This window comes from Phascolarctos cinereus, unplaced genomic scaffold (assembly GCF_003287225.1).
Source record: "Phascolarctos cinereus isolate Bilbo 61053 unplaced genomic scaffold, phaCin_HiC Scaffold_4;HRSCAF=312, whole genome shotgun sequence".
NCBI classification, from domain to species: Eukaryota; Metazoa; Chordata; class Mammalia; order Diprotodontia; family Phascolarctidae; genus Phascolarctos; species Phascolarctos cinereus.
Window position 1 is genome coordinate 308,597,677 of NW_027555847.1, and position 25,067 is coordinate 308,622,743.

The window sequence follows — 25,067 nt, forward strand, 5'->3', positions numbered from 1 at the left end:
CATCTCTGACAGCCACTATATAGCTTACTTCAAGTAAGTTGTACAGATTGGGTGTGTGGTTGTGAGAGATTACAACAGAAGTAGAATGTATGAACTTACAACCCAAAGATCCTCTGTATGCTCCTGTCTTTTGGAGCTGATTTTGTGACAGACTAGGTGGGGCACATTGGATGTGGTGCCAGGTCTAGAATCAGGAAGACTTGTGTTCACATTTGGTCTCAGTAGCTATGTGACCCTGAACAAGTCACTTAACCCTGTTTGCCTCAGTTTCCTCATTTATAGAAAAATGATAAACTGTCTGCAGTAGAGTTTGAATGCTTGGCAGTTCAGCTCCAGAAAGGACCTTGGTGTCACCTTAATCTCACCAGTTGATCTTCAAAGTCTTCTTAAGACAATTCAAATGGAAGGGTCCAATTGTAAATAAGTTCACTAATGAAGGAGTAAAATAATTAGATTTGGAATCAAAGGACCTGATTTTGAATCTAGGATCTGTTACTTAACATCTATATGACCTTGGGCAAGCAGCTTCACTTCTGGACTTGAGTTTTCTTACCTGTAAAATGAGGACATTGGACTTTCAGAGGTCCCTTCCATGTTCTCAATCCCATGATCCTTACTGACTCAGAGGATCATAGATCCTCTAATAAATCTTAAGGTTTGCAAATCACTTCATACCTTATCTCATTTGATTTCACAACAGTCTTGGGAGGTGTGTCTTGTAGGTATTATTTTCCCCAAAGCTAGGGAAACTGAAGCACACAAAACCAAATTTAAATTTAAATCTCCATGACTTAAGGTCCAACACTATCCACTATTTTGTATTGTTTTGCAATACTATATGCAAGGTACTTTGTTAAGTATTAGGGATACAAAGTGAAGGTTACACAAGCAAATGTGACTTCATGGAAAATCATGAATACCTGAGCATTTGTATTTCACATCTACATATTGGCACCCTCAAGAAAAAGAAAGATTATAATAATCCCTTCAACCAAACAATATAGCTTCTTCAAGAATAGGTTTTTTCATAGCACTTATAGTATGCTTCAGTTACTGAGTAAGCACTTTAGAAGCCAACCTTCATAACTTGTTTAAGTATTAGTTTTGATATTCAGTTTTAAAATTTGGAGTTTGAAATTTTTGTCTTCCATCCAGCCCCTCTGCCAATCCATTGAGAGTGCAAGCAATATGATATTTATATATGTGAAGTCATGCAAAAGCATTTCCATATTAGCCATGTTACAAAAGAAAAAAACAAGAATAATAAAGTTAAAATATTATACTTCAGTTTGCGCTCAGAATTCATCAGTTCTCTCTCTGGGCATAATTTTAAATTGCTTTCCAGAGTAGTTGCTAGAGCTAAACCATTTCACAGTTCCAGGTCCTTCCACAACACCTTCAGTATTTGTCATTTAACTTTTTGTTATGCTTACCAATTTTATGGGTATGAGATAGAACTTTGAATTTGGAATTATCTTATTAATAGTAACTTCTTGATAGGTTGTTGATAGCTTGGATTTCATCCCGTGAGAATTAAATGTTATATAATTTCATAACATATTATATATTAGAAAATTGCTTGAGAACTTATATGCATCTGTTCTTTATCTTTAATGTCAGATTTTTATCAGAGAAACTTGCTTCAAATGTTCCTTCTACCTCTGAGTTAATTATTTCTCATCTTATTTTTCCCACATGGATTTGTATTTGTAGAAGCTTTGTAATTTTATGTAATTTCAAACTGTTCGTTTTATCTCTCATGATCTCTATACATTGTTTACTCAAGAATTCTACTATAATATATAGTCATTAAAGAAATATATTCCCTGAAAAAAAAAGAAATAACAAGTATTCAATCTTTGTTTAATTAAGTTGAAAAAAAAAGAATTCATCAGTTCTTTTCTTGGAGGTGGATAACATTTTTCATAACGAGTCCTTTGGAATTGTTTCAGATCACTGTATTGATCCTGCTAGCTATCATTTGTAGCTAATGATACCTATGATTTACATGGCACTTATAAGGTTTGCAAAGTGCTTTCATGGGTATCATTTGATCCTCATAACTGGGGTAGGTGCTATTATTATCCCCATTTTAGAGATCAAACTGACAGAGATTAACTTACCCAAGATCACATTAGTGTCTGAAGCAGAACTCAAACTCAGGTTATCCACTGTGCCACTTAGCTGTGTAATATCAGTTATTACTCTAATAATAAATGAATATTATTGAATTCCATTAACATGGAAGCCATGTAGTATGGTGGAAAGAGTGGCAGATTTTGAAATGAGATGATGTGTGTTCAGATCTTGACTCTGCCACTTATTATTAATGTAAACATGCTTAGCTTCTCTGAGGGCCCTCAGTTTCTCAAATATAAAATAATAGGTTTGAATTAGAAGGCCACTAATGTCCATATGAATGAAAAAATTATGATTCTCTGGATCATAGGATCATAGGATTGAGAACTTGGAAAGCCTAATGTCCTTATTTGACAGAAAAGGAAACTCAAGTCCAGAGTAAGCTGCTTGCCCAAGGTCATATAGATATTAAGTAACAGATCTCAGATTCAAAATCAGATCCTTTGATTCCAAATCAAGTTCATTCACTCCATTATTAGTGAATTGCTTCCATTTGAATTGTCTTAGGAAGACTTTGAAGATCACTTGGCAAGATAAGGTGCGGGAGGAGGGGGGGAGCTAAGTGGTGCAATGGATAGAGCAGCGGCCCTGGAGTCTGGAGGACCTGAGTTCAAATCCAGCCTCAGACACTTGACACTAGCTGTGTGACCCTGGGCAAGTCACTTAACCCCATTGCCTACCCAAAAAAAAAAAGATAAGGTACATGACAGTGAGGTCCTTTCTTAAGCTGAACTGCCAAGCACTCAAACCTACTGCAGAGAGTCCTGTCTCCAGTGGGCTACTCATGTTGTTTGAATTCCAAATGTACATTTGATTAAAAGATTATATTTTATAGAGAGCTCACACAAGGGAAGTGCTCACACAAAAGTCAGAAGAAGCAATACAAGAACACTCTCAAGGTAATCTCTGAAAAACTAGTATTGACTGGGAAACATGGGAAACACTGGCACAGAACTGTTCAGCGTGGCATGCCTGCATCAAAGAAAGCGCTGTGCTCCATTGTGGAGGGCCAGAGCTGGAAAAGTCTAAATATGGGATTAGGAATTTAGGTTAGAGCTTGCCTCTTCCTTTTTCCTACCCATAAAGGGTTAATTATTCAAACCATTTGGCTCACCAACTTTCTCTTGCCTAAAAGGTTAGAATACTCTGACCCTTAGACTTTGATGGTAAGCAGGTGTGAAAAATTAAGGATGTGGGTAAGCGCTGGGGTTAGTTACTGTAAGAATGGTGAGAACTGCCTGGGGATGATTGTTAGCTTTCCCGATATAATCTGGACTTTCAGGTTAATAAATGGCTCAGTCTTTTGCTGACCCACCTGGCCTACTGTCTCATTTAACACTCCTCAGTTTGATGCAATACTTAGTCGAATGTGACGGGTAGTGCTTGGACAGGGACCCGAAGAGGTACAAGAGAAGAAAAAAGAACCTTGGCAGCTCCAATGCTGTGAAAATAAGGTAAGAGAGCAATGGTCACAACATCCTATCTTTTACACCAGGCTGAGTGGAAATATAGGGGAAACAAAAGAAAAGAAAAAAGGCTCGGTAATAGGAGCATAAGAAAAGAAAAGGGCTCGAACATAAGAATAGTGCCGCTTTGGAAGGGCCACACACACTTTCAGTTCTGGGAGGCATGCCTGGGATTGACAGTATGGGTCAAACACAAAGCAGAACCAAAGACAGCAAATATTATCTAAAACTTTTCAAGGAAATAGTGAAAGAAAGAGGTTTATTTATTACAGATGGTCAGTTACAGGAATTTTTGGAATGTGTAGAAACATGCTGCCCGTGGTTCCTTCCAGAAGAAACAATAGACTTAGAAACATGGGGAAGGGTGGGCGGACAAATGAGTGAGCACTACAAGGAAGTAGGTCCAGGTGCATTCTCCTTGGCTACATTCTCAATTTGGAAAGTGCTAAAAGTGTGTCTTCCTCCTCCAGAGAAAGTGCTATTAACAACAAAAATACTTAAGGCAGATGTGGGGGCAGGAGCAGAAGAAGAAGAAGAAGAAGATGAAGAAGAAGAGATGAATAGAGTATTTGAGGAAAAGCTTAGAATTGTAGAAGAAGATGTTATCTATGCAAAATCTATCACACCTTCAGCACCACCACATCCCCCACCTTCATATAGATCAAGCTCATGCAGAGAAGATAGTGAGGAGACAAATAAAGATCAAAAAAGCCATAAAACACATTGTAAAGGGATATTAGAAGAAGCAATTACAAAAACAAAAAAAGTAAGAGGAATCGCACATTTTCAAGCACAAGTCATAGCAGCTAATAATGTCCAAAAGCCTCAATGAACACTAAAATGTTTTAATTGTGAGAAACCAGGTCACCTAAAAAGGGAGGATAGAATACCCGAAAAATCTCTCAAAATTCTCCTAGTATGCCCTGTCCAAAATGTCGCAGTGGTAAGCATTGGGCTTCTCAATGTAGATCTTCTATTGATATTGATGGACAACCTTTAAACCCCCAGCGGGGCCAATCCGGCCCCAGCAAACAGTAGGAGCTGCGTTCTCTCTTATGCACCCCAGGCCAGCTCCAACTTCGCAATGACCACTGTGCTTGATCTTATACAAGCTACCTCTGGTAGCGCTGGGTTGGATTTAAGTTTTCATATTTCTACAGAAATTAGTGATGATGTAGTTTGCATTCCCACCAGTGTGTATGGTCCACTCCCTCCTGGGACTGTGGGACTTATATTAGGTAGGAGTTCACAGTCACTCCATGGTCTCATGGTTGTCCCTGGAGTAATAGATTCAGATCATGTTGGGGAAATTAATGTTATGTTGTATGCTTTCCCTCGTTGCCACATTTCTATCAAAAAAGGGGAAAGGGTAGCTCAAATGATTATCATGTAATATAAAAAGTTAGGAAAAACAGCTAAAAGAGTAAGAGGAACAGAAGGCTTTGGGAGCACAGGGATGTTTTGGCATAGAACTATCACAGATGCCAGACTTATATTAAAGTACATAAAAGTACAGGGAAGAGATTCAGTTTACTGAAACATACGAATGTCACCATAAGTAGCAAGAATTTTTCATAGGGGTCACAGCCAAAGATAAAAGAACAGTACAAGTTCCAAAAATAACTTGGAAAGAAGGGCTTCCCATATGGGTGGACCAGTGACTGCTTAACCTAGACAAAATCAGGGCTTTTCAACATAGCAGAAGAACAATTAGCTGCAGGACACATAGAACCATCCACAAGTCCATGAAACTCTCCAATATTTGCCATCAAAAAGAGGTCAGGAAAGTGGAGGATATTGAAGATCTCAAACAGACAAATCATGGCATGGAAGAACATGTTAAGGAACCTAAGTATTGACCAGTTATAGATAAATGGTTTAAGCAGCCAGGAGGTGCATTTTTGTAAAGAATTGATTAAAGTAGACCAACTAAAAGCAGCTGGAGAAAGAGAATTGTTATTGGATACCACATACAGGGACTTTTAAATACCCAAAGTTTGAACTTAGATGTCAGCAAAAAAATATATAGTACTAGAAGATGTAATAAAGTACAGAATAAGGATTCCTATTACTATGAAACACTTGACAGAAACAGAGATCAAAAACTTTTAACAACAAAACAAGAGGTACAGGCAGCTTAGGTTTTTACTTAAAAACATAATTTTCAAAAGGCAATTCACTTGTACATAGGATATTTTTCCTTCTTTTTAATGAGAGGGAAAACAGTAGAAAAAGTCTTTAATAACAACAGATTTTGAAAAGGGTTTTTTTTGGTAAGTTTTATAAGAACTCATTCAGATCTAAAATAAAATTCTCCTGTTCCTAGTCTTTACATGCTTCATATCATCACTGTCCCAAGTAGAAGGGAAAAGCAGTTTTCAAAACTTTATTAATAACAAATGGTGGAGGTATAAGCACAAAAATTAGGATCTGGTTATGGTTCTTATAGTCTGTCCACTCTTATAGATTTATTTCACCCCTCCAAGAAAGCAAGATCATATGTAATTGCCAATCTCGGCTAATTAAGATGCTCTACATCAGAGTAATATGAGTGGCACAACTTAAGATTGAGGGCTGTTGGGAGGGCCGTATAGGATATCTTATGCTTTCTCCTACTCCTGAATCTGTTTGAATTTTGACCTTTCAGAAGCATCTAAGTTTTTCAAAAGGAAAAAGCCCTATAGGAGAGTTTATTATGAAATCCCTAAATGTTTTTTCAGAACATATATAGAGCTGTAAGAACAATTACAATTGGTTTACCCAAGAGGAAAAAATGAATGTTTCAGATGCTGTCTTTAATTCTGCAAACAGCCAGGGCCCCACACCCATTTGTTCACCAACATCTTTAGAGAGACAGAAAGCTCAAGCAGCTGAAATGAATGATGATAAAGTAGATAATGAAATTGTACTTAAACTACCACCAGTTGTTAACAAGAAAGTAACACCATTGACTCAGACTCCACCGAGTTCAAGAAGAAAGGCAAAGAACAATAAAGAATTATCCTGAATATGGCATCTGCTCAGGGAACTTGGGTTTTGTTATTAGAACCTATTCTTATATATGATGGCAGTTCTGAGTAGTTCATCTTAACCATTTGTTAATTGTTAATTTGGAATGGGTGTTCTTATCAGCACAACCAAAGTACACTCTCCAAACATATCAAAGAGTAGGTAGTAGACAAATGACCAACAAAGAATTCTTTGCACATACTTCAAGGCATTCAAATAACACAATGACACTATGAGTGACATGTCCTACTGTGAACTTAGAGAAATTGAATTTCATTACACTGAGTTTTTAGGATATTTGGAAATTTTTCAGGTTGAATTTTTTTTCTGGTTGAAAGCACCTGTTTATTGGTTAGAATATCAACTCATGGCAACCTGTTTCGCTGAACCACTGTACAAATACAAAAATCAAATCCACTGGAAAAAGTTATAAACAGAAATTCATAGTAAGTGACCATTTCATAGGGAAGTCATTGTTGTAGAAGCACTGTTGGAGAATGACAAGTCCCTGGTTTTTATTAGCTTAAATTGGAGCTGTTAAGACTTTATTTGGATACAGACACACTCCAAAGGCAATGTGGAATCAATTCATCTTTTGTAACATTTACTGACTTATCTGGTTCAAGTCAGCACAGAGTGTGTGAAACAAACATTCTAAGATGAGAAGGGATATAGTAGAAATTTGACTATTATACAGTGACTGCAAAACAAAAGCTTTTAGAAAAACCAATTACATTTAGACTCCTTTGGATGTAATATGTAATACAAGTGTTCAAATGCCTCTTGGAAAGGAGGAAAAACAAAGAATAGAGCACCATTGTGTAAGTAAAATAAAGGCTTGAAATATCTAAAGACTATTCCATTGAAGTCCATAATAATCAAAAACCTAACATACTGTGTATGATACAAGATTTTGTCAGGCACATTTAATCTGTTATCAGTTATATCAATTATTAACACTTTACACATTTTTACTGTTACTGCATTAACATTCTGCATGTATAACCAGTAACTGGATGAAAAGGCCTGTGGTGCCTCCAAAGTGTAGGAAGAAATTTTGCCAGCACGCATGACAGATTACTGAATATAAGGTGCACCAGCAGCCCATGCTTGCTTAATTTATACATGAAATGCGATCTTAAAATCAGTCATTCTACTATAGAACACTGCAGGTAATGCATCTGTTTTCACTAATTCTAACCAGTCTAGTGGCATTGACTGTCCTTTGAATAAAGGGAGAAAAATAATAATGGAATGTTTTTCATGCTTTTCCAAATAAAACACATTACTGGAATCCCATATAACTCTACGGGACAAGCAATGGTGGAACAAAAAAATAGATCCCTGAAAATACTTCTTCAAAAGCAAAAAAGGGGAGAAGTAAAGGGAAGGCCACAAAGACAATGGGCACAAGCGGTATATGCTCTAAATTTTCTTACACCTGATAGAGAAGGCTATACCCTGGCTGAAAAACACTTTAAGGTTTATGGGAAAGATAATAATGAAGAACAAAAGACTCAAAAAAGTCATGTGGAAGGACCCAAAAACCAATCATTGGTTTGGGCCAGATAGGTTGTTGACTTGGGGGTGAGGGCATACTTCTGTCTTTCCAGATGGTGCAGAAAGACCAATATGAGTTCCTGAACAGAACATCAGGATCTGTGCCCAGGAGGACCCAGAAACTTCAGACACTCAGACTTCAGAACAAGCACAGAGACAAAAGAACAAGGAAGGAATACTTGAGACAACGGAGCAAGACCCTGGAGTTTGATAACAGCATTAACTCTCATTTTCCCCTGCAGCCTTGAGGTGTTGTTTTTCTTCAGTGCCTGTACAATGTACTCTTTCATTTTACAAGGGCAAGCCAGTTAGAATTAAGTCTTCTTCTGTCCTCCACCATGGGATGTGATTGCTCAAGGGAAGAATCAACCCCAGGACACATTGCTAAAGTGACTAACATCATACAAGGAGAGCTATGTTTGAATTGCTTACCACCTTGCAGGAGGATTATACCATAGCAAAGGGAAAGCCAGTATGCTTCCAATGTGTTTTAGGATAGAGGTAATTTTTGCTCATTCTGTTCTCTGGCATATTGTATCCCTTGTATCACTTACTGTCTCATCAATGTCACTTGGCAACAGCTTCATTATGTTATCTAGGATATTGTATCCTTTGTATACTTAACAGCTGTAAGAAGCAGGAAGCATTGGCTTGGAATGTGTCATTGGCATAGTGTTGAATTTATTGGAGATCTTTGATTCTGATTTGTCTTTTGCTAACAGTCATTTCCCAGGGACTCAACCCCAGAACCTAGCCTGAGAAACTCTGGAAAATTGGGCATAACCAATATAGTTTAAAAGTACCTGCTGTTTTCATGGGTAACATTGTTCGTTATATCTCACTATTGCTTGTTATATTATCTACAGTAAAATCATGGTTCAAGTCTTTGGGTACAGATGTTCATCACCTTAAGTAAATTTATAAAAAAAGAAAAGGGGAGTTGTTGAGGGCCAGAGCTTGAAAAGTCTAAATATGGGATTAGGAATTTAGATTAGAGCTTGCCTCTTCCCTTTTCCTACTTGTAAAGGCTTAATTATTCAGACCATTTGGCTCACCAACTTTCTCATGCCTAAAAGGTTAGATGCTCTGACCCTTAGACTTTGATGGTAAGCAGGTGTGAAAAATTAAGGATGTGTGGTAAAGGCTGGGGTTAGTCACTGTAAGAATGGTGAGAACACCTGGGGATGATTGTTAGCTTTCCCTATATAATCCGGACCCTCAGGATAATAAATGGCTCAGTCTTTTGCTGGCCCACGTGTCTCATTTCACATTCCTCCATTTGATGCAATACTCAGTTGCAGGTGACACTCCATGAGCAAAGCATAATTGTAGTAGCTCAAAAGAAATGTGAAATGCACCAATTTAGAGACATCTCCCTCCCAAATGATCAGAGACTATTCGTGCCCGACCTATGTCCATAGCCACAATGGGACACACTGTACATTGAACCCAACATCGTGATGCCATTTTGGTCCTCTACAAGCACAAAGGACAAACAACAATAGCAATACCACTAGCTCTGAATCCCAAAGTTAGAAAAAGAAGAAAAGAAAAAGGAAAAAGACCTAAATGTACAAAAATAATTATAGCAGCTCTGTGGTGGCAAAGAATTAGAAATTGAGAGGTTACCCACCCTTGAGAGAATTAAGAAGATCCCCATCGATTGGGGAATAACTGAACAAGTAGTGGTACCTAATTGTGATGGAATACTACTGTGCTATAAGAAATGATGAGGAGGATAGTTTCGGAAAAACTTGGAAAGACAGATGAACTGATAAATGATGAAGTGAGTGAAATCAGATCATAGTACACAGTATCAGCAATATATTAGTGATCAGCTGTGAAAGATGTAGTTACTCTGATCAATAATCATTTTTCTATCTTATTTCTTGACTTTGAACTTTATATTAAAGTTGGGCTTTGCTCACTTGGTTGGGGAAAGGGGGGCAGGGGGAGGTGGCATAGCACTGTCCCAAGCTTCAGGCTTTTTCATGCTGCTGTTTTCAGGGCTAGGTCTTGGGATCTGTAGGTTTTCAGTGTTTCCAAGGTAGTGTGATCCGAAGAAAGGTATAGTCACTGCTCTCCTGGCCTGTGTTCTTGTCTTTACCCAGGAAGGACCCTGCTCCCCTGCAGCCACAAACACTAGTGTTCTTCTCTGTCCTGAAATATCTCTGGGCTGAGAGTTCCTAAAGTTGCTACTACTACTACATGCACCTCGAAGGCCCATGGCAGCAATATTGTGTGCACTCCAGACCTGTCTCCACCTAGCTGTCACAGACCTCTCCTAACCTCCTAAGTTGTCTTGGACTGGAAAAATGTCTCAACCTTTTTGTTGGCTATGATGCCCCAGTATTCAATTTGACATATTTTAAAGTTGTTTGGAAAGGAATGTTGAGAGAATTCAACTGGGTTGCTGCTTCTCCAAAGTCTTCTATTTTAACACCAGTATTTAATGCAGTCCCAACCTGCCTAACACGTAAAGAAGACAACAGCAGCATGTGAGTTTTGCTCTTCAACTGAGTTTTAATTTTAAACCTGTTTAGTACTATAATAAAAAATTCAATAGTCCCTGTTGTCAAGGCATTTTCATTCTATCAGGATAGACAGCAAGTTCATTAGTATATGTAAAATATATACCTCAAAATATAAGGTAATTTTTGGCAAGGAGGCATTAACAGCAGGGAAGATGGAGAAAGGCTTCCTGTAGAAAGTGATACTTCCTAATTAATAGGCAAGACCTAATCAATGCCTGATCAGTCAATGTCTATAACAATCTTCTTGGGTATATGAAATAGAGGTTAGGTGCATAGGCTTATCTTGCAGTGATTCTAAGCAGTTGCATTAGCTTTTGACATTGATCTACTAAATACATTACTAAATCCCAAAAGGGAAGAAAAAGGGGAAAAGCTGGATAGAATAACAAGCTCTTTTAACCCAGAGCCCACTCTTCTGTTGTTGTTTTAGCATTCTGCAACAGCACCTATTACGTTCTATTTTTAATATTGCATTTGTTTTAATCAGCCAACATGGGCCTTCTTACTCTTCCAGCTCACCCCTCACTTGAGAACACAAAAAAGGCAAAACCCATTGCAAACATGTATGATCAATCAAAACAAATTTCCACACTGGCCATATAAACAAAATAATAATTTGTCCCATTCTTTATTCTGAGTCCTTCACCTTTCTGTCATGAGGTAGGTAGCATGTTTTATCATTATTTCTCTGGAATCATGGTTGGACATTTTGCTGGTATGAGATCCGCATAATAGTATCCCATCACATTCATATACCACAATATGTTCATTCATTCTCCAATTTATGGATAATCCCTCAGATTCCCATTCTTTGCCACTTCAAAGAGCTATAATTTTTTTTCATTCTTAGAGTTTGTTTTGCTTATGACTAATTTCCTTTCATTTATTCTCCCTCAAATTCCCCCTTTCCCCTTTCCCTCCTACTTTCCTATTAAGTGAAATGTATTTCTGTGCCCAACTGTGTGTGTATAGTCTTTCTTCTTTTGATCAGTTCAGATGAGAGGGAGAGCATCTATTAACTTTAGCAAATAATGGATGCTCAAAACAAACAAACAAAAAAACCTCAGACAGGGGCAGCTAGGTGGCGCAGTGGATAGAGTCTTGGAGTCAGGAGAACCTGAGTTTAAATCTGACCTCAGACACTTGACACTTACTAGATGTGTGACCCTGGACAAATCACTTAACCCCAATTGCCTCACCAAAAAAAAAAAAAAAGAATAAATGATCAATTATATAATGTTGCTGACTGATAGCCTTACGAATAACATAAAGTTTAACCCATTCACTGGCAAAGTTAAAATTATAACCCAAAGACACTAACCATTGCTAGTCAAGTGTTGTATATAAAAGTAATCCGTAAGCTATGAAGAGTCCCACAGAAGAGAGGGGAATTATATATAGATTGTATTTGTCATATACCTCAACTGCTTATTTTGCACTGTAGTGAGCTTTTGAAAATTACATATGCACATGGAGAATTTTAATTAAAGGGGGGCCAAAAATAATAAATGTAGCTAATCAAATAAGGGTAAAAAGGCAGAAACACAGCTCATCATATCTTTATAAAAAGCATAGTAAAGGGTCACCTACTCTGAAGATGAATTACTGAGGGCCTTCCAATTTCCTAATCAGATGAGTGGCTTTTTTTAATGGTTAAAAAAATTCCCATCATTTGAAATAGGCTGGGAATGGAAGGCTGTCTCTGCCTCCATCCTCTTCACCCACATATGTCTCTTTGTGTTCATGACTAATCAAAGTCACATTAGTTTTTTGAGGGGGTTTTGGTTTCTTTTGGTTTTAGGAGAATAAATCTCTTCAGTTTAATATATTACTGTTTCTTTTAACAATCTTTCAAACCCAAATAGGTTGGATTATTTTCCAAGTGATGTCAAGTCCTAATTCCTCCAGCAATGGTTTAAATCTAGTTCAGAGTGCAAGTGACAGTCATTAATAGCTTGTAATTAGTCCCTACTCTGTTATCGGTTAAGAGTATTCATGTGCTCAAATAGAGCCTACCAAGTAATTCTCATTCTCTATCCTGAATCACCTAGATGAGCTATGACAGTGAGGACCATGCCAATGCTCCAGGTAATCCAGCCAGCCAAATGACATGGTCTCTTTGAGAAATGGGTGAAACTTGTGCTGATTATTTTCCTGGTTGTTTGCTTCAATGCTAGTAAAGAGCTTCAGCCTTTCTCAGCACTGAATTCTCAGTAAAGACCGCTCAAGTAAGCAAATCATACTATCACCAAAGTCAGTGAGAATAATTAATATGTATTTCTAGTTGGTCTCTGACTCTAGAAAAAAGTCTAAATATGAATGGGGGAGGAGGAGAGCTGATTTTTTCTTATGACAGGAGAATTACAATGTAGAGCAAAGAACAACGTAGTACCCTTTTTAAGAGAAGTATAAACTCTTAGAGAGAAAACCACATTACTAATATGGAGCCCACATTTCCAACTCAACAGGTAAAATGTATCTGTTAATAACTTTGCCTAAAATGATCTAATTTAACATTAAACAAAAGGGCAAAATCTGTTTCCAATTCAAGCAGTTTGCTTGGATAACATCAACTATTAACATATTTACCTGTGAAAAAAATGAAAAAACCAAATTAACTTAGAGGAGAAAACACACCACTTGCATTAACCAATCCTCTCTCTAATTCCTACCCCCTGTGACTGACTCCATGGAGGGCAGATGAACCAAAGCATATGTGCCACCACAGGCCTGTTAATACCTGGCTACAGTCCTTCTCTTGGTCACAGAAATGGCAAGGCCCACAAGTATATATTTATCAAAAGATTTCAGTTTTTGTCCCTCAGTGGCAACCAATGAATTAAAAACTATAAAGCAATTATGAACCACTTTAAAAAAAAAAGAAAGAAAGAAAAAGAAGAAGAAAGTAGGAAAATATAGAAAGTCAAGGAAAAAAGACCTAGGAAAAAACTCAAAATAGGCCATGATTAAATCAGGAAAAATGTATTTTAACAGGGATAAGGTCAAAGTTAGATTCTTGCACTGTTGTAGATTGAAAGCCTTTCTGATAATTAGGACGTAGAAGGAAAAAAATGAGAGCCATGAATGACTCCACAGGCTGTCCTTGAAGCCAAGTTAAAGGTCACACAAATACTCAGAATGGATTGTTGACATCATTAGTCAGCACTCAGGACAAATGAAAATCTAATAACCAGAAGTTAGAATGTTTTTAGATTCCATTTAAGGTTATTATCAAGTAGAGAGCACAGTTGTAATTTTCATTCAATATTCCATTGATTTATTAATTTGTGACATTCACAAACTAGACATGGACATTAAGTCTCAGAAACCCAGCACAGAAACTAGGTCTTTGAAACCAGCCTGTGACTAGTGGGAAAGAGAGCTACAAACTGTACATGAAAAGAGGTCCTCTCTACTGACCCACAATAAAACCGGCTTATTCTTCAGGAAGCAAAAATGTAGAAGGGTGGATCCTTCTTAAAAACTTTTCTGGCCTTCCTGGCTCTGGGATCACCATGGCAGCCGTGAAGAAATCTGTGATGAAGGGCGGCAAAAAAAAGAAGCAAGTCCTTAAGTTTACCCTGGATTGTACCCATCCTATGGAAGATGGGATTATGGAGGCAGCTAATTTCGAGCAGTTTTTGCAAGAACGAATCAAAGTGAACGGAAAGGCTGGCAACCTCAGTGGCAGAGTCGTAACCATTGAGAGAAGCAAGAGTAAGATAACTGTGACGTCAGAGGTGCCATTTTCTAAAAGGTATTTGAAGTACCTGACAAAGAAATACTTAAAGAAGAACAGTGTTCGGGATTGGCTGCGGGTGGTGGCCAACAGCAAGGAGAGTTATGAATTACGGTACTTCCAGATCAACCAGGATGAAGAGGAGGAAGAGGAGGAGGATTAAACCCTCTTGGGTCTGGAAACATTTTGTATATGATCTTGAATAAAACTTGAACCAAAAAAAAAAACCTTTTCTGAGTAAAATGAACTTAACCCAGTCAGTATTATAAAGAGCACCATGCCCCTTTGAGTCTCTCTGCTAATGGGCAACCACACACCATTAAACATTTTGCATTCCATGCTTTTAGCTTTCTCAAAGAAATGAGGAATGAGCCATGAAGCCCAAATGACATTCACATGCCACCATGCAGCTTCAGTGTCAAAAACCAAATTATAGTTGCGGACTTGGCAATTCCATCCTTCCAAGGTTCTGTATGTCTACAATAAATACTCTTTTTTGGATATTTAAATCTCATGTTTTAATATATGTAGTAAAAATTAAAATTGATATACAAGTTCTCAATCAAGGTATGATTTTCCACCAAACATTCTCTAATTCTAAATCAGGTGGGAAGGAAGAGAAGAACCAGTTTTCAATTGCTTCCCTAAGTAGATGAGATTTCAAAGAAAAGATAGCATTTACATAAATATACATATGCTTATACATGCAGTATGTATTTATAGTGTAGAACATCATGACTAAAGATTAAATTCTACAAAAGATTAATGACAAATTTATTTTTTGGAGTTTCTGTTTATACTCCTATTACTAAAACTGATCATTCAGTTTAGAATTCTTGATTCCAAGTCCTTAGTAAATGAAAGATGTTTATATTTTTGAAGCATCTTTGCACTTCACAAGACATACATGTCACACCAGAGTCAAATTTATAAATATTTTCTTCCCATAATAGCTCCAGTCAAAGAAGACCTAATTAAGTTAAGCCAACAATTAGTAATGAAAATGTAGACAAAAAAGATGACTAATAAATTGTGAAGGTTCTTTCTATAAATTTCACATATTTGTCTTTTAGGCATATATATATATATATATATTGTCATAAGGAGACATAATTTGGTCCTAGAATCATCCACACCCTTTATAAGGCTCACAAAGAGAACAGTGTACAATGTTATGGATAGCTATATACCCACATCCTCTGTGCTGAATCACAAAAGAAATATATTCTTAGGGGAAAAACAATGGAATAGTTTCATAGGATAAGCTAGTGCTTATCTCTTTCTAATATCAGGAATGAGTTTTCAGTGGAGTGCCTCAGAGGTATTTACTAACTGGAAATTTATACCAAGCATTCAACAAAGGCTGTCAGATTACTTTACCTTTGTCCCTTTGAGGTATGCTGCCATATTTAGAATCCTTGAAGATTACATTTGTTAATCCACTTGTATGTCCCTGAATTACAGAATTCCAATGTGGAGGGGACCTCAAAGGCCATCTTGAAAAATTCCATACTTAAGCCAGAGTCTGCTCTTCAACATTGCTGGCAAGTGGCATCTTAAAGATCTCCCATGTTAAGAAAACCACCACTTTTCCAGGCAGCCCATTCCACTTTTGCATATCTACAATCTTTAGGAAAACTTTTCCTTCTAATAAGCTTATCTGTTCACATGCAATTTCTGTCTATTGTTCCTAGTTTTGCCCTCTGGGGCCAAACAGAAGAATTCCATCCCCTCTCCCTCTCCCTCTCCAAACAAGCCTTCAAAAACTTAAAAAAGATTATCACATCTCCCTTGAGTTTGCTAGCAGCTAAATATCCTCATTTCCTTCCATTGATCCTCATAGTCTTCACTATTCTGGGAATAATCTTCTAGATACCAACTTATTTGTCAACATCCTTCCTACAAGATGGTGCCTAACACTGAACACAACACTCCAGGTATGGTCTAACCAAAGCTAAATACAGCAAAACAATTGCTTTCCTTGCTCTAGGTACTGAATTCATTAATAAATCCTGAAATCACAATAGCTTTCTTGAAGATCATGTCACACTGTTACCATATTGAATTTGTAGCCCACTGAAATCCTCAGGTCTTTAAACTACCTCTCCAAGGGATTTTACCTGCTTTATCTTCTTATAAACTGCTTTTCACCTCCTTGGAGACTGGTTGTACCTGGTGATATCTAAACATGTTTTTATTAAAAATGTTATTTGTTTGAATGTCTAGCCTCTGAGGGATCAATTGAGCCAGATGTGGAACTCCTGGAATATGGAAGGTGGCAAGGTTTGTGTGGAGAACAGAAAATAGTTTCTCTGAAATGCAAAGTGCAAGATGCTTCTAAAGGAAATAAGGCTCTTGGTACAATTTAGCCCGATATCTATTTGTTCATGGCATAGATTTCTTTTTTTATTATAATTGCAAGCAATGACCACATCTCCTCATTTAAAACAAGATGGAGAATAGTCCTTTCATTTGGTTAATATGGGAATATCTAGACCAGGGGTGGGAAACCTGCGGCCTCGCAGCCACATGTGGAACAAATGTGGAAAGGTGGAACAAATGTAGAAAAAGGAATAATTCCTTTTATTAAGGATATTATAAGAATATAATTTGTTCTGTGAAGTTTGGATAAAATTAAAGGGCCGCACTTGAGAACCTAGAGGGTTACATGAGGCCTCGAGGCCACAGGTTCACCACCCCTGATCTAGACCAATGGTAGAAATTTCATTTAGCTTGTCAGCTAAACTGTAGGGATAGACTGGCACACTCTGCCACTATCAGTCATCATCTCTTCAGGTTTTCTAATCAGATTTTTTTTTTTAGGCAATTGGGGTTAAGTGACAGCTAGTGTCAAGTTTTGGTCTGAGGCCAGATTTGAACTCAGGTCCTCCTAATTTCAGGGCTGGTGCTCTATCCACTGCGCCACCTAGCTGCCCCTGATCAAGATATTTTCTGAATATTCCCTTGTGATGTTGCCTGTCCCTAGCACACCTTGCAGGAGAAATCCTTCTAATTACCATGGCTATAATTTGGATTGCTGCTCCCAGATGAAGGGCATGGTGATCCTTCTGGGCTTTCTCCAGAATCAAGAGAGGCTAGCACATAATCCAATTAATTATACTCTGCTAGAGAAAGCAAATTCTTTATTAAAATAACCAGTGTAAATTATAAATTAACTTCTAATTGCTAACCTTTTAGCAACATAAAATGTATAGGCAAGGTTAGAAGAAATCTTGTGCCTCTACAGACCTTTCTCCCTTGTTTATTTTGAAGCTCCACGTGGCTACTGCCAATATGAATTACCCTGTAAGATACTTTTTTAAAAATTAAAATTTTATTATGTGTTATTATGTAAATGTTTTATTATTTGTATCCTTATTTTTAATATTTCCCCCCTTTTTATCAATCTCAATAACTTTTTACAGGGATAAATTGATTTCAAATACTCTCAGGAAGTGCTATATTTAGCATCATTGGTCTGAGCTTTCAGGTTATGCATTCTTTTTATCCCCTGTAAATAGCAAAGAAAACAGTAATACTATTTTCTCCTGCGTGACTCACCTGTGATACTGTCTCAGTGAGAAGTTCTGGCTCTTCTCCTTTCCTGAAGCTGAAATTACTCATTAATCTTTTATTTCTTGATAGAATGGGTATCTTTGCTAACTTCTGTGGTGTCTTACAATGTTACCAACTGCTTCTTAAAGGTACATCTATTATTATGTTTGGATGGAAGTTTTTGAACAGAGACATCAATGGTTTCTGCATATTCTCAAGTATATAGAGTATAAAATCAGAAAATGTTAAAGCTAGAAACTATATTTTGAAAGAGAGAGAGAGAATATGTCATCCAAATTCTTCATTTTACAGGGGAGGAAACTGAGGTAGAAAGGAAGTGATGTGCTTACAGTGACATTGGTTATGACTAGAAGGGCTAAGACTGAATCTGCATATTTTTATTCATAGGCCAGTATTGTTCTCGCCATACATGTACAAAAACATGTAGTGCTTCTCTGTTAAGATACCACATTATGCTATGACAACCCTTAATCCATGAATACTTAAACCATGTCATCAATAAAACATCAGCATATTCTGGACTGTTTTAGGTCATGTTTTAGCCAAGTCCCAAAGTCTTTTACTATAACATAAATAATATACTAAAACATAAATAAGCAACTTGTGAGTTGCTTCAGAACATTTGCAAACTGACAAAAGCTCTTGTCAGCATTGCCAAGTCCCATCCACAAGAATTAGCCAACTAGGTACATCTAGGTGGCGCAATGGATAGAACACTAGGCCTGGAGGCAGGAGCACCTGAGTTCAAATCTGGCCTCAGACATCTAACGTTTACTAGTTGTGTGACTCTGGGCAAGTCACTTAACCCCAATTGCCTCACAAAAAAAAAAAAGTAGCTAACCAGATACTGACTGGCAGAGGGCAATGCCACTATCTCCTTTGAATACCATCTCAATCCCTCCCTCACTCAAGCTATTGAACCACAGAAAATTCCTATCTGTAGTCTGCCTGGTCCTAAGGGATGCAAATGACTCTGCAGCTCCTGAGAATTATCTATAGTCTAGGTCAGTTTGGGGGCTTGTCTACTACAAGGGCCTTCTTCACATTTTTTGATCATGGACTCCTTTGGCAGTTTGGCAAAGACTATGGACCTTTGTCAAAAAATTTTTTAATGTATAAAAGAAAATTCATATAGTTGTAAAGGAAACAAATTATATTAAAATACGTTCCTCAGAATATTAAAAACAACGAATAAAAAAAAAAACAAGTTCATAGACCCAGGTTAAGAACCCCTGGACCTGAAAGGTTTTGATTACCAGAAGGAAGCGGTAATTATACATTCTCACCTAGAGCAGCAGTATGCACAGTGACCTGGTCTTTTCCCTGAGAACAAGATTTTAGTAAGGTTCCAATGTATTAGTACCAATATTTATCCCAAGGAAAAAAAAACATTATGGACCAGATGTTAAATTGTATAAACATAGCATAAAGCTATTCTTCAGGAAAAGGAAATTTAATTTAGTCCTCCACAAGAAGAAAACACAAATAAGACCACATAACAATGTTTCTCTCGATGTTAGAACCTTAACAGCTGGGTTTTCCCATATGGAATATGGGTCACATAAATAACCCAGAAGTGAAGCAGTGGGGCTGTGAAGTTAGAAAAAAATGATAGATGAACTTGGACACTATACGTATCATACCCAATGGAATTCCAAGGAAATACGTAGTCATCGGGAAGTATTGGTGGCTTAAAATGAGCATTACCAAGATATTTTATGGGAATGCTATAAACGCACACAAATCAAAACCAACTTCTGAATTCACAGATCTCTGATCCTGCTAAAGTGATTTGCCTCCCTCTGGAGATAAATTAAGATGCTGCTTTTCAGAAAGATTAAGGTCCCTTAAAGATCACCGGCTAGGTGGTAGTGGATAGAGTACCAGGCTTAGAGTCAGGAAGACCTGAGTTTAAATCTGGCCTCAAACATTTCCTGGCTGTGTGACCCTGGGCAAGCCACTTAATCGTGTTTGCCTCAGTTCCTCATCTGTAAAGTGAGCTGGAGAAGGAAGTGGCAAACCACTCTAGTATCTTTGACAAGAAAACCTCTAATGGGGTCTTGAAAAGTCAGACATGACTGAACAACAAAACCAAAAATGATCTCTAGTCACTCTCCCTATTCCATTCCTGACTGTATGTTTTGAATTAGAGATGGAAATTGAGAAAATTTGCTACTAGTTGGCAATATTTATTTTTAACCTGAGATCAGCAGTGATTCAGAAATCCTAGATTTGATTTGCTAAGCTTGGTTGTACATTTCAAGGGGAAAGAATATAGTAATGATAATAATAGCTAGTATTTACATAGTGCTTAAGGATTGCACAGCATTTTACAAATATTATCTTAATTTGTCCTTCAAACAACCCTGGCAGGTAGGTGTTATTATTATCACTATTTTGTAGATGAGGAAACTGGGGGAGATAGAGGTTAAATGACTTGCCCAGGGTCACACGGTTAGTAAGAGTCTGAAACAGGATTTGAATTCAGATCTTCTTGATTCCAGGTCCAGCAGTCTATATGTTGTGCCACTTAACTGCCCTATTTGCTTTCCACATGGGTTATCAGCAGGCTAAAAATACAGTAACAATGCTTACATTACATTATTACTCCCAATTCTTCCTTCTACTAACATTCACTTTGGTATAGGTTATATTAATAATTGTTGTTCTGAATTTCATTGATATTAATCGATTACATTATAAAGTGTTTCAAAGTTTAAATAGTAATTTCAACAACATTGTGAGGCAGGTAGTACAAGTATTATTATACCCATTTTACAGATGAGGAAATAGCTCTATGAGGTTAAGCATCTTCCCCATTTGCACACAACTATGAAGTATTGAAGCTGGAAGGCAATGTGGTGTAGAAAAAAGAACACCAGATCTAGAATCAAATTCTGGCTCCAAAACTTTACTACTTGTGTGACCCTGAGCGAGTCAATCTATCTTCCCTGGACCTTAATTTTCTCACCCTCAATACCAAGGGCTCGAATTCACTGAACCCTAGAGTCCCTTTTCCCTCTAAATCTACAATCCTAGGAAACTACAAAGTACCTTACAGGGAAATTTAAGATTAAGAATCGACCTTTGTCATAAGAAGGTAGAATGAGTGAAAAAAAATGAAACCTATTTTTCATTCCCCCTTAACATAGGAAGACAAGGTGAGAGACCTTGTACTTTCTGTAGCCATCATGATTGATACATTGTCTTTTAGTAAATTATTTCACCGCTCTGCCTCAGTTTCCTCTTATGCAAAAGGAAAAGATTGGACTAGATGAGCTCTAAGATAACTTTCAGTTGCAAAAATCAATTCCTATCTTATTGCCAAGATGGACAATCAATGTCCATCTGTTGCCTGCCCCCCACAGCCTCAACTTTTTTATTGACCAAAAATTGCTAAAAATAAGTAACTAGGGAAGGAGCTTCTAGAGGACCAAAGTATGTACATTTTCCCTTTGGTCATCCCTGTTTATCTTTTAAATCCCTTTCACTGACCCATTTCTCAGTAATGTGGATGGAAACTCTAGAATGTATATACAAGAAATTTTAATTAATAATTTAATAGGTATAAAGTTTAATCTTCCTAAGAGTTATAGGGAAGGGCATTCACATGATTTCATGCCACCCATATAACTGCTAAGATTAGTTCCTTGTGAATTTGGGCTCATATTGGCAGGAAAGAAGAGAGAGGAAGTGTGTCTGATGTAGCTTAAGCCCCCTAACCCCATGTGAAATTGGGAATATAGAAAGTCAGCTGAAGTCTAAATACTTAGTTGTTGCTGTGCTAATAGAAATCCAAGCAAATAATACGATAGAATTGTTAAGATATCTCATCTAAACAAGTTAAAACAAATCAAAAAACATCCAGACCCATTTCCCCAAATGAACTCATTCTCCTAAAGGCTCAAAGGTCAATGTAAAGAGTTTAGGTTTCAGTGCAGTCTACCTTGTGTTGTAGCTAGAATATTTCTGCATGAGTCCTTGGATATTTATGTCGTAGTAGCTTACTGTGAGAATCCTCTGAGTCCTTTCTGCTGCGTGAACTCATCTTGGCTTGCTCTGTGGGCTTCTTAGTACTTTCAGGCCTCCTACTTTCAGGAATCTGAATGCATCTGATCTCATCTCACCTCATGTCAATAGCTGTGCACTAGCCTCTCCATTTATTAAATCTCCCACTTCACAGAAAAATGTCATACCAGCTTCATGATGCAATTACTTTGTGCCTAGACAGAGGTGGGGAACCTGCAGTTTCAAGGCCACATGTGGCCCTGTAGGTCCTTGGGTGCGGCCCTTTGACTGAATCCTAACTTCACAAAACAAATTCCCTTAATGAAAGGATTTGTTCTATAAAACTTGGACTCAGTCAAAAGGCTGCCGCCAAGGACCTAGAAGGCCACAGGTGTCCTTGAGGCCATAAATTCCCCTCCCCTGGTTTAGACACACCACTACATTAGAAATGGAGTTTTTAGAATTTCTTCCAATGATCAGTGATTTTAAGGCTCAAGAATCATGGGAAATGGGGTTTTCTACCTCTCAACCATGCATACTTCATACTGAATTTGTTCAATAGAAAATATTCTTTGCTTATCACTAACAGGTTTATTTCTTATTCTTCTCTTTCAATCAGTAAATTCATAAATGAATAATTTCTCTAAATATTTTTATTGGAAAAAGACCAACCCAAAGAATCAGAGGATCTGGTTTTGAATCCCAGCTCAGTGGGATTATGATCCCATGCCTTTATGTCATATAGACTTTTGATGAGTCACTAAGCCTCTGCAGGTTCAATTTACTCATCTGTAAAGGAGGGTGTTGGAGTAGATAATCTCTAAAGTTTCTTCCAACTTTGGTACTATAATATGAAATACACAAACAAGGTAAGAGAAAAAAATATCAATACAGCCATGAGATTAGAATTATTTATGTTAAAATAATATGTTACGACAAGAACACTTTATTTTATATACCCTTCTATTCTGTTTTCTGTCCATAAACAATTAAATGATCAAATTGTTTTTGTTGTTGTTCAGTCGTGTCTCACTCTTCATGACTCCATCTGGGGTTTTCTTGGCAAAGATACTGGAGTAGTTTGCCATGTCCTTCTTCAGCAGATGAGGAAACTGAGGCAAACACAGTTAAGTGACTTGCCCAGGGTTACACAGCTAAGAAATGGTTGAAGTGAGATTTGAACTTAGGAAGATGAGTCTTCCTGACTCTGGCTTGACACTCTATCCATTGTGCCACCTAGCTGCCCATAAAGTACTTTACAAATCTTAATTCTTTTTGTAAATTGCAGGTAATATTATTATACAGTACATATATTTTTGTTATTGTTGTTATATATGTAGTAATAGTCAAAATAAAAGTTTCTGTAATTATCTTTTCCTTACTTTGTATTACTGTATTTTTTTCCTATATATTTACATATATTTATATATAATATAATATATTATGTTATATTATATATTTATATATTCTTTATATTTGTCACTTTTAATGGCACAAAAATATTCTAATGCACTGATATACATTAATCTGTTCAGCATTTCCAACTGATGAACATGTCATTTATTATCAAGTATTTCTCAATACAAACAAAGCAGCAATGAGAATTTTTGTACAGACAGTTTAGTTTTTTTTCTTTTAATTGTGTCTTTGGGATATAGTCTTATACAATGCTTGGATATGGTCAATGGGTCAAAGGATTTGGTTAGATTTGTAACTCATTCTGAGTAATCAATAAATTAATAAATATTTATTAAGTGCCTACTATAAGCCAGCCACTATGCTAAGCACTGGGACACAAAAAGAGGCAAAAGATAGTTCCTACACTCAGGGAGCTCGCAGTCTAGAATTATGAGCATTAGAATTGAGGGGCTGGGAAAGCCTTCCTATATAAGACATCATTTTAGTTGAGACTTTAAAGAAGCCAAGAGGCGGAGATAAGGAGGGAGAGTATTCCAGGTATGTGAGACAGCCAGAGAGAATGCCCAGAGACAAGAGAAGGAGTGTCTTGTTTGTGGAATAGCAAGAAGATCAGTGTCAGTGGATTGATGAATATGTGCCAGGGAAGTGAGATGTAAGTAAACTCCAAAGGTGGGAGGGGGGCTAGGTTATGAAGGGCTTTGAACACTAAGCAAAAGATTTTTAATATATATTTAGTATATTAATTTAATTTTATTAATTAATTATTATATTTAATACATTTAATATTGGATGCAATATGAAGCCACTGGAATTACTGAGTAGGAGGGTGACATGGTCAGACCTGTACTTTGAAAAAATCACTTTAGTGGCTGAATAGAGTATGCATTGGAGTGGGGAGAGATTTGAAGCAGGCAGACCCACCAGTAGCTATTGTAATAGTCTACATGTGAAGTGATAAAGGCCTGCATCAAAGTGATGGAAATGTCAGAGGAGAGAAGAAGACATATTTGAGAGATGTTGCATAGGTGAAATCAACAGGCCTTGACATCTTCGTGGCTATAGGGGATGAGAGATAGTGAGAAGTCAAGGATAACTCCTAAGGTTGCAAGCCTGAAGGTCTGGGAAGATGATGTTGCCTTCTACAGTAATCAGGAAGAGAGAACTGATGAAGAAGGATAATGAGTTCCATTTTGGACATGTTGAGTTTAAGACTAGACATCTAGTTCAAGTTTTCTGAAAGGCATTTGGAGAGATTGGAGATCAGTAAAAAGGTAGGGTCAGGATAGGTAGACTTGAGAATCATCAGCAAAGACAGTAATTACATCCATGGGAGCTGATGAGATCACCAAGTGAAGTAGTACAGAGGGAAAAGAGAAGAGGGCTTAGGACAGATACCTGTGAGACAGATGCTGTTTGAAGGCATTATCTGGATGAGGATCCAGAAAAGGAGAGTGAAAAGGAGTGGTCTGACAGGTAGGAGGAGAACCAGGACAAGGTAGTATCTCAAAAACCTGGAGAGAAGAGAATATCAAAGAGGAAAAAGTGATAAATTGTGTCAAAGGCTGCAGAGAGGTGGAGGAGACTGAAGATTGAGAAAAGGCTGTTGGATTTCACAAC

The 25,067-nt window shown here is 37.2% G+C and overlaps 1 long non-coding RNA gene and 1 pseudogene across 1 annotated transcript; both read left to right on the plus strand.

Annotated features, from left to right (window-relative positions):
- The first annotated feature begins 2,261 nt into the window (after positions 1-2,261).
- Positions 2,262-9,426, plus strand: LOC144456905 (uncharacterized). The gene is made up of 2 exons (XR_013486122.1): positions 2,262-3,593; positions 8,228-9,426. It is a non-coding gene; the product is annotated as an uncharacterized LOC144456905 (long non-coding RNA).
- A 4,779-nt stretch (positions 9,427-14,205) lies between these two features.
- On the plus strand, positions 14,206-14,668 carry LOC110222185 (large ribosomal subunit protein eL22 pseudogene; annotated as a pseudogene).
- The last annotated feature ends 10,399 nt before the right edge of the window (positions 14,669-25,067 follow it).